Raw genomic sequence first — 15,678 nt, 5'->3', positions numbered from 1 at the left:
TCCATTTTCTCGTGCAGTAATCTGTAAACGTATTATATTTAAAGTGTACGATATCTGTCTGATTAATATCAAACCTTCAAATGCTGCATTTACTGGAGATTCTTTATAAGTGAGTACTCAATTCCGCGATTCAACCTTTTTGCATCAAATTGTGAGAATATAAAATCGCAATCACTAATTTTGATTTACATCTGTCAGAAAAATAAAAGCGAGATTTTAGAATCCATGACACGTGCCTCTCGCGATATGGATTTTACGCGGGTATTTATTCCTCGCGTTTAATTAGGATTTTACAGTATTTTTTAGATTGTCGGCGCGGCGTTTATTGACACTCCAGATCTGAATTAATCCATAAGTATACCCCCTGTATCCTCGATATAAACAGAGCATGTGTAGGTTTGATTTTAATCAGACTGGAACGATATTTGGCAGAATTTTTTTTAACGTGGATTTAAATTTGCGCATACATGTATCTGTATGTACCTATTTACAAATATAATTATATGCATAGCATATAGTGACGTACTTCTTTTAGCAGAGGCCGTTTTTTGCCAAAAAACATGAAAAAGAATGCACAGCTTAATTGCTGTTATACAGTAAATATTTCATTGAAGTCTTTAATATAACAAGTTTTGTTTTGTTAGGTGAATAATATTGTTAGTAAAGGCAAGGCAAAAAGTGGTTGGGGCCATTATGTGACTGTATCCAAGTACGAATCATCTCTCAGGAAAAAACTTTTCTTTTTTCCTGGAATCTATGGAGACAAAAAAGTCCACACAGATTGCATATAGAAGCCAAGAATTCGGCTGTGTACATCTTATCAGAAGTGTGAAAGAAAACCTAATGCCTCAGCAATCTTCGACCTTGACATTGCTTATGATCCAGATACTTTCATGTCACTGAATGTCTTGTTTCCCTTGTAAGGGAAATGGGAAATAGACATGTATATGTATTGGAATAACTTATCTGCCTTCATATTAATACCTTTTCAGAGAAATGGGTAAGCCATATGTATTATTTGAAACAAGATTATTATCTTGAACCATACATGTATATGCTTGACTGTAGAGCGTAGACGTAGGATCGTTTGCTTCTTTCCTCAAGTATAGGGTTAAACCCTGTTGAGTAATGCTGGGGATAGTACAGTGTATAATCATGTAGCTGAAATAATTTCTGTTCACCGAAGTCAAAACTATGATGTCACTACGCAGCACAGTTAAGGCTGGAATTTGGAGGCGGGGCTTATTTTGATCAACTTTGAACTCATGAATATTCATTAGATATGTAATTTAACGTAAATAGCATCTATTAATGGTAGTTGATTAGTTTTTGGATTTAATTTCTTGTTGAAGAGAGTTAAATCAAATATTAAACCCCTCATTGTGCAATAATGATCTTTATTTACTTATTTTCAATGAAAACATTAATTGTCGTTTGGTTCCGATCCGCTCCCTTCCGACGCTTGTATCGATCCGTGACGTGTCGACTATTTTTAGCTGGTAGCAAAATGGCAGGCATGGATGTAAACATGTGCGCCGAGATCATGTTGTGGATTGATACTATGCGTGTGGATGTCGAACTATGCAGGAGATATGGTAAGTATTGGTCAAATCATTTCATAAACTAACGCAAACAGTATGATAAAGAATTGTGGTATTTACGTCGGGCTCGGTGCCACTTAACAATAGAAATCAATTAAACTGAACACTAATCAGCGCCTTTATTCCCTTGTCCTGGAGACGTTCACACGTATTTCTAGGATTGAGGACCTGGGCCATCTACTGCTGACCTTTTGGTAAGCTTTAGTATAGATATATATAGTCACAAATATAACATTGGCGACGAGGATAAAAATTAGGTCACTGAAATTTACAATATTTACTTTAGTTACGTATTTTCCCGTACTTTCCCATTTTGGCGCTAAATTCAAAAATACAACACAAAGATCGTTTTTTTTTTTTTCTCGTTCTTTATTAGGATTTTTTCGTTTATTAAATATAGTTTGACGGTTGTTTACACAACAAGTTAAACTAATCATTTCATTTTTCTTTTTGGTCCCTCAATTTTTTTTTCCCTCTTTCATGTTTTCAAAGTTCTGTGTTCTTTAACAATGGGCACAATACATCTCCAAACTGCTTCAGAATTTGAATTATCGAAATTACCGATAACTCACCATGACGTGGACGACATCATTAAGGTTAGAAAAAATTGTGCAACAGTTGAACCTAATGTGTTAGGTAAATACACAAACATCCCAAAAAGGAAATGGTTAGAGTGGGAGAGAAATGGATTAGTTTCTTTTGGTTCAGGGGATTTATTAGATTCAGATAGTCAGGGTGACAGGTGTGAGAAAGCACTGAATGTGAAATTAGAGAGACAAGGGGCAGAACTTCAGCTAGAGAGAGAGAGAAGATTGAAAGCAGAGCACGAGTTAGAAGAACATTTGAAACAAAAGAAACTGTTAGATGCGATTCCATCAGATGGAATTTACACCCCAAGATTAGGCACATTCAAAGACAAAATTGCATCAACACAACAAATGGATCATGCAAATACAAGGGGAAGAAAAATATATAGACACACAAGACATTATAGTTCTTCAGATTCAGATCAATCATCCTCAAGGTCTTCATCTAGCAGTATTAGTTCAGACAATAACATGCGAGAACACAAACACAGAAGACACAAACACAAAAGTCGCAGCCCAACATCAAAAATGAGTACATTTAGTGGGGATGGAAAAATTAGTTGGGACACCTTTATCACACAATTTGAGAGATTGGCCGAGAGGCATGAATGGGGAAAGAGGAAAAAATCAGACAAATTATTGAGTTGTTTAGAGGGGTTGGCATTGGAATATGTGTGTAAACTAAAGTTAGATAAGTATAGAGACATCAACAAAGAAATGAGCAGAAGATTCAACACCAAAGACAATCCGATTTCTGCCAGAAGGAAACTTCAGTACATCAGACAACATGAGGATGAAAGGTTACAAGAGTTTGCACAGAGGGTTCACTTTATCACAATCGATGGATATAGTGAATCGGGTAGAAAAGCAATAGACCAAATTTCTACAGAAAGTTTTTTGAGGGGTTGTAGAGATAAAGAGGCCGCTAGGTCGGTGATGGAAAAAAATCCAAAAAATATTCATGAAGCCTTAGATCTAATTAAAGCATCAATTGCAAATCAACAGGCAGTGTACGGTAGTAGCAAGGCATACTATCATAGACAAGTCTCTTTTGCCCCATCAGAACAACACACCGACACTGATCATGGTGAAAACAAATTTTCAATTCAACAGAAAAAAATTGAACAGTTAGAAGAAAAAATTACAAAATTAACAGATATGGTGTTTTGCATGAAAGAAACAATAGATGAAAGGTTGCCAGTGAATAGGTTTCCAAACAATACACAGCAATTTCAATCAAGGCCCAGATCACCTAGTCCTTACAGATTCTATGACAGGCAAAACGCACAGAACACTAAACCATATCAATCTTTCAGCAGGTCTTTGTCTCCTCTCAGATCAAATCCACGATCTCCTGCTGGTAGTCCATTTAGATCAACTACTAACAAACCCCAGGGCCCTACAAACTCTCCAAAAATGGTACAAGATTTAAACTCTGTCCAACCAGCCTAGCTGACCGTAGACTGGTTACCGAAGACATAGGTCAGGATCCTAGAATTAACCTTAACGATAACTCTAAAGGTTTAACCTTGGAGATTCCCATTGTTGTTCAGGGTCATCAAACTACAGCAGTTGTTGACACAGCAGCTATGATGACCTTGGTCAACAAGAAGGTCTTTCCAGGTAACAACTCTTTTGATATTACACCACAAGAGATTTCTTTGAAGGGTTTAGGACAGCAAAATGTTACTGGGCAGCTATTCAAAAATGTTGAGTGTCAAATAGGATTGCATTCTTATACACTAGATATGTGTGTAGTGGACATGAAAGATTCTGTCATTCTAGGGTTAGATTTTCTTGAAGCTCACAAGTGTATTGTTGATCTTAGGAGAAATTTAGTAGAAATTGGAAATGACAAAATAACAGCGAGTCTCAAACACATGACTAAAGAATCTGTTACAATATCAAGGGTCACAGTTCAGAGCAAAAGTATTATTCCAGCCAATTCTGTAGGTTTTGTCAGTTGCTCTTTAAAAACCCCTATAGATACCAAGTACATAGTAGAACCTTTAGAATCATCCAATTTTTTATGCTCATCAGTTCTTGGTCAGGGAGACACTGTGAAACTCAAAGTTGTAAATGACTCAAACAAAAGTGTTAAATTCAAGGTAGGACAACACGTTGGAAATGCAGAATCAGTAGAAATACAGTTAAATCAGTTAGATTCTGACATTGCCATTAACAAAGTATCTGTTGAAAACAATGCACCATCAAATCAAACACTTCCTAATCATTTACAAGAACTTTATGACAGGTCAAGTGAGGGGTTGAATCAAGATGAGTCTCAGATGCTATTTCAATTGTTATCAGATTTTTCAGACATTTTTTCTACTGGCGAAATGGATCTGGGTTGTTTGAAAGGTGTTAAACATCATATAAACACTGGGAATGCTACCCCAGTAAAACAAAAGTTCAGGAGAACACCATTGGGTTTTCAAGACCAAGAAAAAGAACACTTACAAAAACTGTTAGATACAGGGGTTATAACACCATCATCATCTGAATGGGCCTCTGCTCCAGTTTTAGTTAAGAAAAAAGATGGCAGTGTTAGATATTGTATAGACTTTAGAGATTTGAATTCCAGAACTGTCAAAGACTGCTATCCCCTACCCCTTATTGCTGACTGTATGGATGTTTTGTATGGCACAACATTTTTTAGCACATTAGATCTAGCTATGGGGTATTATCAAATAGAAATAGATGAGAACAGTAGAAATAAAACTGCATTTTTGACAAAGTATGGTTTGTTTGAGCACCAGAGAATGGCTTTTGGTTTGTGCAATGCCCCAGCAACATTTCAGAGGGCTATGGGTTTAGTTCTGAGAGGTATGGACTGGGAAGAACTATTAGTGTACTTGGATGACATTATTGTATTAGGCAAAACATTTTCAGAATCTTTGGAAAACCTTCGAAAAGCATTTCAGAGATTTAGAGAATACAATCTTAAATTAAAGCCAAAAAAGTGTTGTCTTTTTCGAAGAGAAGTAGAATTTCTCGGGAGAATTATCAATTCCGAAGGTGTACACATTTCCCCAGATAAGATCGAAACTATTAAGAACTGGCCCATTCCCCAAGACAAGAAACAGGTTCAAGCTTTTCTGGGTTTTGCAAATTATCACAGGGACCACATTAAAGGCTTTGCAAACATTGCAATACCCCTGTATGATTTACTTCAAAAGAAGACCAAATTTGTATGGGCCCCAGAACAACAATGTGCTTTTGACTGTTTAAAACAAACCCTCATCAATCCAGAGTGTCTTAAATTTCCATCTCCAGACGGTACTTTTCTACTGGATACTGATGCTTCAAATCATTCTATTGGGGCTGTTTTATATCAGATCAATAATGGTAAAGAAGAAGTTATTAGCTATGCTAGTCACGCCCTTCTTAAAGAACAGAGAAAATATTGTACCACAAGAAAAGAGTTGTTAGCCGTGGTCAAATTTTGTAGACATTTTCGCCATTATCTATTAGGAAAACCTTTTTTGATTAGGACAGATCATCACAGTCTCACTTGGCTGATGAGATTTAGACATATAGAGGGTCAATTAGCAAGGTGGCTAGAAGAACTATCTTCCTATGATTTTCAGATTAAACACCGGTCTGGATCTTCTCATGTAAATGCAGATGCCCTCTCTAGAATTCCAGAAACCCTTTCAGAGTGTGCATGTTATGATGCTGGAAATTCTCTAGAAAATCTTCCTTGTCTGGGTTGCCACTATTGTACACGGGCTCACCACCAATGGTCTAGGTTTCAGCTTGATGTTGATGATGTAATCCCTCTTTCCATTAAGTCTGAACACAATAAAACACCTACAATATTAAGAACACAGTTAAATTCAAACAATCAACAACAACATGTAGGTTGTAATTGGTGTGACACTTTTCAAAATTTAGCTCAACTTCAGAAAGATGATGCAAATATTGAACCAGTTATTCATTGGCTTAAAAATCAAGTAGATCCATCTGATCTTGAAATCAGGTTAACAAGCCCCGAAACAAAAGCTTTGTGGTTGTGCAAAGATAGGCTTCTCATTCAAGACAATGTTTTACATTACGAATGGCTGAAACACCTAGATACAATTCTATGTCTTGTAGTTCCAACATCTCTAAGACAAGAAGTGCTGAATCTTTGTCATAATGTTAAATCTGCAGGTCATTTAGGCATTGAAAAAACATTAGCAAATTTAAAATCAGCTTCTTACTGGCCAAATATGACCGTAGAATGTTATGATTATGTAAAATCTTGCTCAGTATGTAACCTAAATAAAAAACCTACTAAAACTGCTAGGGCTCCTTTGAAATCTTTTCAAGCAGGGTATCCCATGGAAAGAGTACATCTTGACATCTTAGGTCCATTTCCTCCTAGCGAATCTGGAAACATATATGTTTTGGTAATAGTAGATCAGTTTTCCAAATGGATTGAGTTAGTTCCTATTCCAGAGCAAAATGCAGAACAAATTGCAAAAATGTTCTTAGAACACCTCATTGTTACTTTTGGTTGTCCACTAGAAATTTTTACTGATCAGGGTAGGCAATTTGAATCAAAATTGTTCAAATCATTGTGTGAGACATTAGAAATTGTAAAGAAGAGAACAACTCCATATCACCCTAGTTCTAATGGGCAAGTTGAAAGGTATAATAGGACTATTGTTCAAATGATTCGCTGTTTTATAGAGAATAAAGACAGACAGTGGGACAAATATCTTCCTCTTTTAGCCATGGCTCTTCGAGCAACTATACATAAACAAACAGGCTTTACCCCAAATCGGTTGATGTTAGGTAGAGAGGTGATACGTCCTTTGAACATTATGACTGGTGCTCACGATCAGATTTTGAAGACTGCTGAACCATCCTGTTGGGTACAAGAATTGGAAAAACATCTGTCTGAAGCTCATGAAATCTGTAGAACAAATCTCAAGTCTGCCCAACTTCGGCAAAAGAAAAATTATGATTTAAGAGTTTTAGAAAACAGTTATCAAATTGGTGATGTAGTTTTACTGTTTAATTCTGCCACCAAAGTTGGACAGTCAAGCAAATTGAAATCCCCATGGAAAGGACCTTATTTGGTAGTAGATTCAAAACCCCCTCTATATACGATTCAAAATAAAAAAGGAAAGCAAACTGTACACCATGATCGAATCAAAATTTCAAAAGGCCCCATTCCATTTGCTCTCAGACTGATGCGTAACCAATTATTTCTTCCCAATGAAGAACAGGATGAGGTTGCCATTGATTGCTCAAGCAATGACTTTCCTGGCACTTCTATGGATAATGCATCCCTCATTTCGGTACCCTGCAAAACAGATGACACTTCACATAATGCACCAGGGGTATACCAAACAAGAAGGGGGAGAAATGTCAGAGTGCCAGGATACTTGAAAGATTATTGTAGTTAAATCTTTCATTATTGTATTTTTTTATGCTGATAAGTACTTTTAAGCAAGACTGATTTGTTATGAAAATTATGTAGATATTTGATAAGGTTGAAATCTTAAAATCTGTTGAAAGAAGTTTACACTTTATTCACAGATTTAAGCATTTCTGAATATGTAAATACATGTATATATTTTGAGAAATAATAATTTTGGACAGTGATCTGTTGACTACAGCATAAAGTATTCAACAGATATATTTTTTCCCATTATTATAAAGATTACTTTTCTTGCGTATACAGATGTCAACATCATAATGGCTTCCACTGAGGGTCTTCTTGATCTCGTGTTTGATGAGATGAATTTTAAGCCTGATTACAGTCCGGATTCTGATGATGAAGAAAAGGAAAATGTGCCAGTTGTAAACATTTCTAAAAAGAAAAAGAAACAATGTACTTTATGCAAATTTCAAGCTTCTGTTATGAAGAGACACATTATCTTAATGCATTTACCTTGGTTTCTTTACCCGCTCACTGCATGTTGGGATTGTCAAGTACAACTTTCCACACCTTGTAAGCTTTTTCAGGAGCATATTAATGTTCACACTGTCAATCAAAAACATTTTGATAATGAACAATTTTTGAAATGGTGTTTCCTTATACTAGGGTTTCTGCACACAATTTCACAATTCCTTGAGGTTCCATTTGGCAGTTTACTCTCTTTCGTACAGCAAAAGAAAGAACTGCATCCTTCACCAAGTAAAGAACCATCATTTACCTATGTTGAAACCTGTCTCTTCCAAGAATTTTGCAAAACAGTAGGTTATCAAGATATTCCAACTACTTTTACTGTTAACCCTCCGAACCACATTATTTCCTTATTACACTGGAAGTTGATTAGCAATATTCTAAAATTGTTCAGCAAAGATCAGCAATCAAAACTTTCATTTGTAAAATCAATGACAGATATATCTGGGAAAGAGTTCAAAGAAATTCCCTCAAGCGTATCTATTACAGATGTAGTAGTGGACTCCCATTTTCATCTTGATCAGTTGTGCAAGAGAAACCATGTATTGAATTTTCAAGTTTTGGCTGATTATTTTCACAAAAGCATTCATGTTTTAGATTTTGTTATAGCAAACTATGTTTTTCCCTTTTCTTGGAAGTTGTGGCAACAACAAGTTAACTTGAATCCTAAAATTTTTGTTACGTTTGGGATTCATCCTCATCTTGTTGACAGAAATTGGGGTCACTTCTGGAACGACTTGATTCATCTTGTATCCTCTAATTCTTGTGTAGCCATCGGAGAAGTAGGAATCGATCTTACTTCAAAATGTTCCATACATAGCAACTGTCATAATGAAACATGTAGTCAAAGAATTCGCCATCAGCAAATACAGTTTTTTCAGGAGTGTGTTCTACTTTCGAAAAATGTTCAAAAACCTTTAGTAATACACTGTCGTGATTCAGGGAATGGGGAGGCAGCCAATATTGCTTTGAATGTTCTTAAAGATTCTGATGCTCTGCAACTACAAATTCATCGCCACTGTTTTTCAGGAACCATTGAAGAACTGACCCTATGGATTGATAAATTGCCAAATGTAAAGTTTGGCATTACTTCTAAACATTTAACTGCTAATACTTTGAAGAAAATTCCCTTGAACAAACTTCTTTTGGAATCAGATAGTCCGTATTTATCTCCCCATGGACCTTGGTATATTTCATCTTTGGCTACACAAGTATCGAAGATTTTGAACATTCCGCCAACCGTTCTGATCAACATCTGCAACAAAAATGCTAGGGAAGTTTACAATGTATAAAGTACAGAATATTTATTTACCTGTACGTTTTTATATCTCTTGATTTTATGCCTCCAATATACTATGATGTTTACACATCTTAGTATTATTTTTATGCCGTTCATATGAGTAGTATCGAGAGATAGACAGATTTAAATTAGTATGTATCTATAGCTTCATTTGTCTATAGACTTCATTAATTGTCATATAAAAATAATGGCAGTGTCTTATCGAGATGTTTACACATCTTTTTGGCACTGTGCATTACAATGTACATAAATGTAAGTTATTTATATAGCTTTATTGAATATAATGTTTTTTCTTACTTACTTTTGGTATATCGTTGATAATCCACGCGTACCATGCGTACAGACGACAATTGATGTATTTTTCAACCTCCTTTTGTGAAGAGTTCATTTTGGATAACTCATACCATAATTTATTCGTATATATATAATAATTTTTCCTACATGATTGGGGGGAATGTGGTATTTACGTCGGGCTCGGTGCCACTTAACAATAGAAATCAATTAAACTGAACACTAATCAGCGCCTTTATTCCCTTGTCCTGGAGACGTTCACACGTATTTCTAGGATTGAGGACCTGGGCCATCTACTGCTGACCTTTTGGTAAGCTTTAGTATAGATATATATAGTCACAAATATAACAGAATGTAAACGCAGTAATTATTGTGTGCTGAAACAACAAAGTGATGTACGGATCGATAACGTTATGTGTTTTCATACGACCACATGTTGTAAATAATTATGAAGTTTTATTACTTTTCAAAGCACTAGCATGTCATTTTGTTACACAAATGATTATGTATATCTATACTTTAATTGCATATAACTTATTATTTTAAAAAATATTTAAAGAGTATTTAAATCCAACTTGTTGAAAACGTCTTGGACAAATAAATGTCGATGGCGATTTATCAGCTTTTCCCCATGACATCAGATTTTACCTGAATGCACAACCTTCCAGTTCCACATTGATTATTTATCAGCGACGCCTTACATGTATCAATGTAGATGATAAGTAGTGCCACTGTTTTAGACTGTGTTGGTATATTTACATGGACTGGTATATAATCAATATTTTAATTTTTGCATGTGTACCAATTAATTAAAAGAAATCATTTTTACTCTGACAAATTGCCTTAAAGTATCACTTCAGGCTTCAGGATCATGAAGGAATATTAGACTAAGTCAAAATTTCAGGCAACCATAATATTATTGTTCATCATAAAATATCGATTAAAATTTGTAATTGACAAATCTATATCAAAACAATGTTAGTAGCATTTCAATTTTGTCAGTGATTTCAATCTAGAGGCGTTAAGACAGTGTACAATTTTTGACTTAAGTCTAAGATTGCTTCATGATCCTGAAGCCTGACTGCTGATCCATGTGGCTTCAAATGAAAATGTCACTGCTTAGCTTGTTTACATTGAAATTAAATAGTCTTAATATTTATTTAGAATTAATTTCAATATAACAGTGTGTCATAATTTATATTACCAGTATATGTAAAATTATGGTCTAGAATAAAAAAAAAGATGATACAAGATAGGTTAATTGTTGTGAGAATTATTACCTCTGAGTCTCTAATATTGTATTGTTTTGCTGACCAGTTTTAACTATCAACATGATCATGCAGGTTGTTTAACATGTTTAATTTATCAGAACAATTTTAAATGAAAGGTGCGGGGTACCCGTGTCATCTTAAATATCAACATGATCAGGTTTTTTAACATGTTTAAATTATCAGAACAATTTTAAAATGAAATTATTTGTCAGGCGCATTGACTGTCCTTGCAGACAATTAAAGATTTTTTTCAAAGCAATACAGTTATTTTTGTTAGGTAACATTACATTGTTAATAGCTACAACTAGATTGTCATCCCCTTCATTCAACTCGCATCATGCAATTACTGTACACCCTGCTTTCAATGACAGGGGTCAGTCAAAACATTTCGTTGAGACTTATCTGAAGTTAAGGCGGCTATGTCGATTCAAAGCTTTTATGTAGTGCACTGTAAAATTTTGACTTTATTTGTTTTAATTGACCGGAATACATAATCTAGAAAGAAAAAGAGTGATAGCCTTGAGGTTTCAAAATTAGAGGTGCTATTTTTTGTTTTTCACACCTTTATTAGCTGATCGCCAGCCTCAAAGACTTCATACTAATCAACTATTACTTGTATCGCTGCATAAAATTTGAGTTCAAGTCTAAATAACTGGTAATTTTTATGATTTCATTTACGCTGTACCTTATACATGTATTTCATTTGTAGACTCCTATACTACTTGTGTTGTGTAGAAGAGGTGAAAGATGCGGGGTACCCATGTCATGGTGTTTGATTCCATATGATGTATGCTCCAGTGACTCATTACAATCAACTGCTTCAGCCCCTAAGTTGAATTTATCCAATTGCATTTAACATGTTTTTGGTAAGATTTAAAAATACAGTGCCTTACATATATATTTTCTGTGGGTGGAGACTACGCTGCATGTATTTGTGTGTTTTCATTCTGCTGGAAATGTAATTAAACTTGCTTTGAGAGTATGCACTATATCGCAAACATTGATTGCTTAGCATTATCCCTTGACGATAAAGATTGTTTTAATAGGGGGGGGGGGGTTCTTTCTGCTATTGTAAACATTTATATCTAAGTCATCTTGGAGTATTAAGTTCTCTTGATTTTATTTAGTATATTGGGAACATTTGTTAATTCCCACAAGAAAATCTGTAATGTTAATAATAATATATATTTATATTTAATATATAAAGAAATCAAAATTTAGGAAGAAAGAACATAAAATATATGTACATGTAAATGTCCAAGTGGCATTTCCAATTATTCTTCTATGTAACGGTGTGTTTTTTCACAGAGGCTACATGTAACTCTTTGCTCATAGGGTTGTATTTTATCAAAAAAGATTTCTCAGGGTGAAAGTTCATTTTATGTCATTTGACATTGTTGTAAAGTGCAAGTGCTAAAATATATAATGTTAATACCGGTATGTTAAACTTTGTAGGCTTATGCGTGAGACCATCTGTATCAATTGGTGAATTGGCTGGTTCTACCTCCCTATGTTCCTGCCTGTTACCCAGCTTTTCCTATGTGGAGACCATCGGCATAATTTTGTATGAGGAAAACAATTATGTGCATTGATAACCTCCAAACAGAAATATCAACATGATTATACATGTTAATTATACATATACAAACCTAATCTTAGTACATGTATTTATATGTTGAATCTGAGCTAAGGATTTTGCAACTCTTGGTGTTTTTTTTTAAATTATTAGCAATGATATTTAAAACTTAAACAGTCAAAATTAATGTTCATATGCAAATATTATTTATTTAAACCATTATTTATTTGTTAACAGTTTCCTGACTATGAGTTATTTTTTCAATATTCCCTTGAAAAATGAATAATAAATGTTTGAAAATCTATGTATTTGTTGTTGTGATCAACACTCAAAATCTAGGAATTTACATTTTTGTTCATGTATTGTTGTTTGAGTATTTGTTTATTAAGAAGGGGGTGAGGGTAAGAGTTTTGTGCTTGTCCTTTCTTAAAAACTAACAGCAATGTTGAGGAATACTTTCAAAAAAATAAACAGCAATTTTGAAAGAGAATGTGTTTTAAAATATATTTCATTTACCAATTATTGATTTAGGTAAAAAATAAAATGAAAAAATGCACGGCTTTGATTGTCGCTGAATACATGCACGGATCTTTTTTTGGGGGGGGGTGGTCAGCTAGAGGGAACCAGATCCCCCCTGCAAAATTCAAATTTATTTAAATTACATTACAAAATTATACCTTGGACCACCCCCTTCCTGGCAAACTCAAATAACTGTCGGACCCCCCCCCCCCCCCCCCCCCCGGAAAAACTTTCTGGATCCGCGCATGGAATATAAAGAGGTAATGCATGTCGTAGTTATCTCTCATGTTTTTTTTCTTTTGATGAATTACTGACCCACGCTGTCACTTGAAATTTATAAATGTATAATATTTATTTCTACTTAAGTTACAATTTTGCCTCCAGCAATACAACCAAGGGAAAATATCGCAAAATGCTCGTAATGTAATTCACATTTCCCGCAACACTATATCCACAGAGTTATTTCCCTTAGCCGAAATCTAGATCGGCATTGCGTTTGAAAAGGGGGTTAAGTTAAGGAAAATACATGTACATCATCTTCAACGCATTTTCGCAAGGGCATAACCTGCATGGATACTTTTGATATTTTACACAGTGATCAAGAAGGTTTTGAGGTAACTGAAAAATGCTGCTGCTTTGTTTCATTCTCCGGATTTGTCTTATTCGTTGATGAAAAATGACGTGATACCCCCGTAAATGATGGATTGTCGAGTGTATTTTTGGAAATGGCGTTGTAATTAACTCGATTCCATTAAAGCAGCAGTGATTTTTGGGTGAAGGAGATCACATTTTACTTATACATGCAAAACAAATAAATGTACAACGGGGGTATGCCCTTGCGATATTGAAAAATATGTGTGACAAAGCAAAATGTCTATAAATATCGATGTCACGTGATAGGCACGTGATGACGGTAAATGCACATGTGTGTCGTAACACATGGGTCACTTGAGTTAAGCTAATATTATTATGGGAAAAGCTGTATGCGAGTTTTGATTAATACCACCATCATATTTGTAGCTCGTTTTTGATGACATATTTCTTGGTAATTTAAGCATATGCAACCTTAACAGTGCTGCGTAACATCGAGTTTACTGGAGTTTTGTAGAACACTTGTTTGTAGCATGGCTATTCTGTGTAAAATTGGATTTCACTTTTCTATTTTTTTATACTTATAACATAAAACTAAGCCATGGAGAAGATTACAAAACTCGTGCAAATACAGCAGGAATAAAATGATGAAGTGATTTGTTTTGTTATGTCTGTTGATGATACTATTATACTTATCCTAACGACCCTATTGCAAACTCTGACTCCTGGAGGTTGCATACATGTGCAGCTCTAAAAACTCCCTTTGTTTTCCTAAAAAAAATATATATTTATTTTTTTGGTATTTAATAATAATGAAATACAATAAGTTATCAAAGTGGTTGCATTGATGTTATTGAACAGCTGACATGTGACTGAAATTTATTAAGTTACAGTGAGTTTGTTATGCGTATTAATTTGTATTTTAAATGAAGCATATTAAAAACTCTCTATTAAAAGAAGATTTTGATATGATCTTTCCATTCCTTTACAAAATTGAAAATCTCAAACAGACGCACGCATATTTTTTTTTTATTTTTATAGGTAGAAAGAACTGTTTTCTTTGAAATATACAGGTTTTTTTTCAATATTTCTAAATAAAATCACCGATGATCATAAAAGTGCTAAACATTCAGCGGAATCCTGTCTTTAAAAAGTTGGATATCTTTATGTTCTTGTTATATTATTATATTAGGCATTCAAAAGTAGCACTGTATGTAGTATAAGTATCTTTTATTATTTGTACTATCAAAATCATGATAAAATCTTGAGTCCGTTCGTATACTGTCCCCGATACCAGGTCACGTGGGTATTTGTCCCTAAAGTAGTTGGCCGCCACTATTTTATGAGATTCGTAATATGGCGCGATTCCGCCTTAACAGAATGCTTTCCAACCCGTAAAGTAAAAAGATCGGGTAATGTTTCTTTAAGTCATCAAATTAAACGTAAAATTTTTTTTCTTTGGTGGTTCATGTGAAATATGAAGTTGTCGATATTGCAGAAAAAAAGCCACAGTCTTATCAATTGAGAATCAACGAGAATCAACAATATGTCAAGAAGCTTGCATAAAAGTAGTTTCATTATTATCACAGTTCAGTTTTTTCCTGTGTAAAATTTGATCTCCTTCATTGTGGCCCTAACCTACATGTACCCCCGAGGATCATGATTTGGACAAACTTGATCAATCTACATTAGCTGAGGATGCTTCCACACAAGTTACAGATTTTATGGTCGGTTTGTTTTTAGGAAGAAGGGTTTTAAAGATTTTTCTCTATATAGGCTATTCCTAGCTAAAAATGTGGCCCCCATTGTGACCCCACATTACTTTGGGACTCATGATTTGACAAAAAATTGAATCTTCCCTCTCTGAGGGTGCTCCCACACAAGTTACAACTTTTCTGGTCAAGTGGTTTTTGAAAAGAAAATTATTAAATATCTTTCTCTACAGTTTATATTTTTTCGTTAAATAAAAAATTAAAAATTTGACCCTCCCCCTCCATTGTGGCCCCAACACCATCCTACCCCCTAGGATAATGATTTGAT

General features: G+C 34.5%; 1 protein-coding gene and 1 long non-coding RNA gene across 2 annotated transcripts in view; one reads left to right on the top strand and one right to left on the bottom strand.

Annotated features, from left to right (window-relative positions):
* Positions 1-15,678, top strand: part of LOC136273523 (caspase-3-like) — a 33,451-nt gene that overhangs the window by 11,022 nt on the left and 6,751 nt on the right. The window lies entirely within an intron of this gene.
* On the bottom strand, positions 6,630-10,024 carry LOC136273525 (uncharacterized). Its single transcript, XR_010711683.1, has 4 exons — positions 9,692-10,024; positions 8,076-9,345; positions 7,849-7,994; positions 6,630-7,484 (listed from the first exon to the last, which is right to left on the bottom strand). It is a non-coding gene; the product is annotated as an uncharacterized lncRNA (long non-coding RNA).

The sequence above is a fragment of the Magallana gigas genome, chromosome 3 (assembly GCF_963853765.1).
Source record: "Magallana gigas chromosome 3, xbMagGiga1.1, whole genome shotgun sequence".
Classification (NCBI taxonomy): domain Eukaryota; kingdom Metazoa; phylum Mollusca; class Bivalvia; order Ostreida; family Ostreidae; genus Magallana; species Magallana gigas.
The sequence above is the reverse complement of the archived record's forward strand: the minus strand, read 5'-3'. Positions and strand labels throughout refer to the sequence as shown.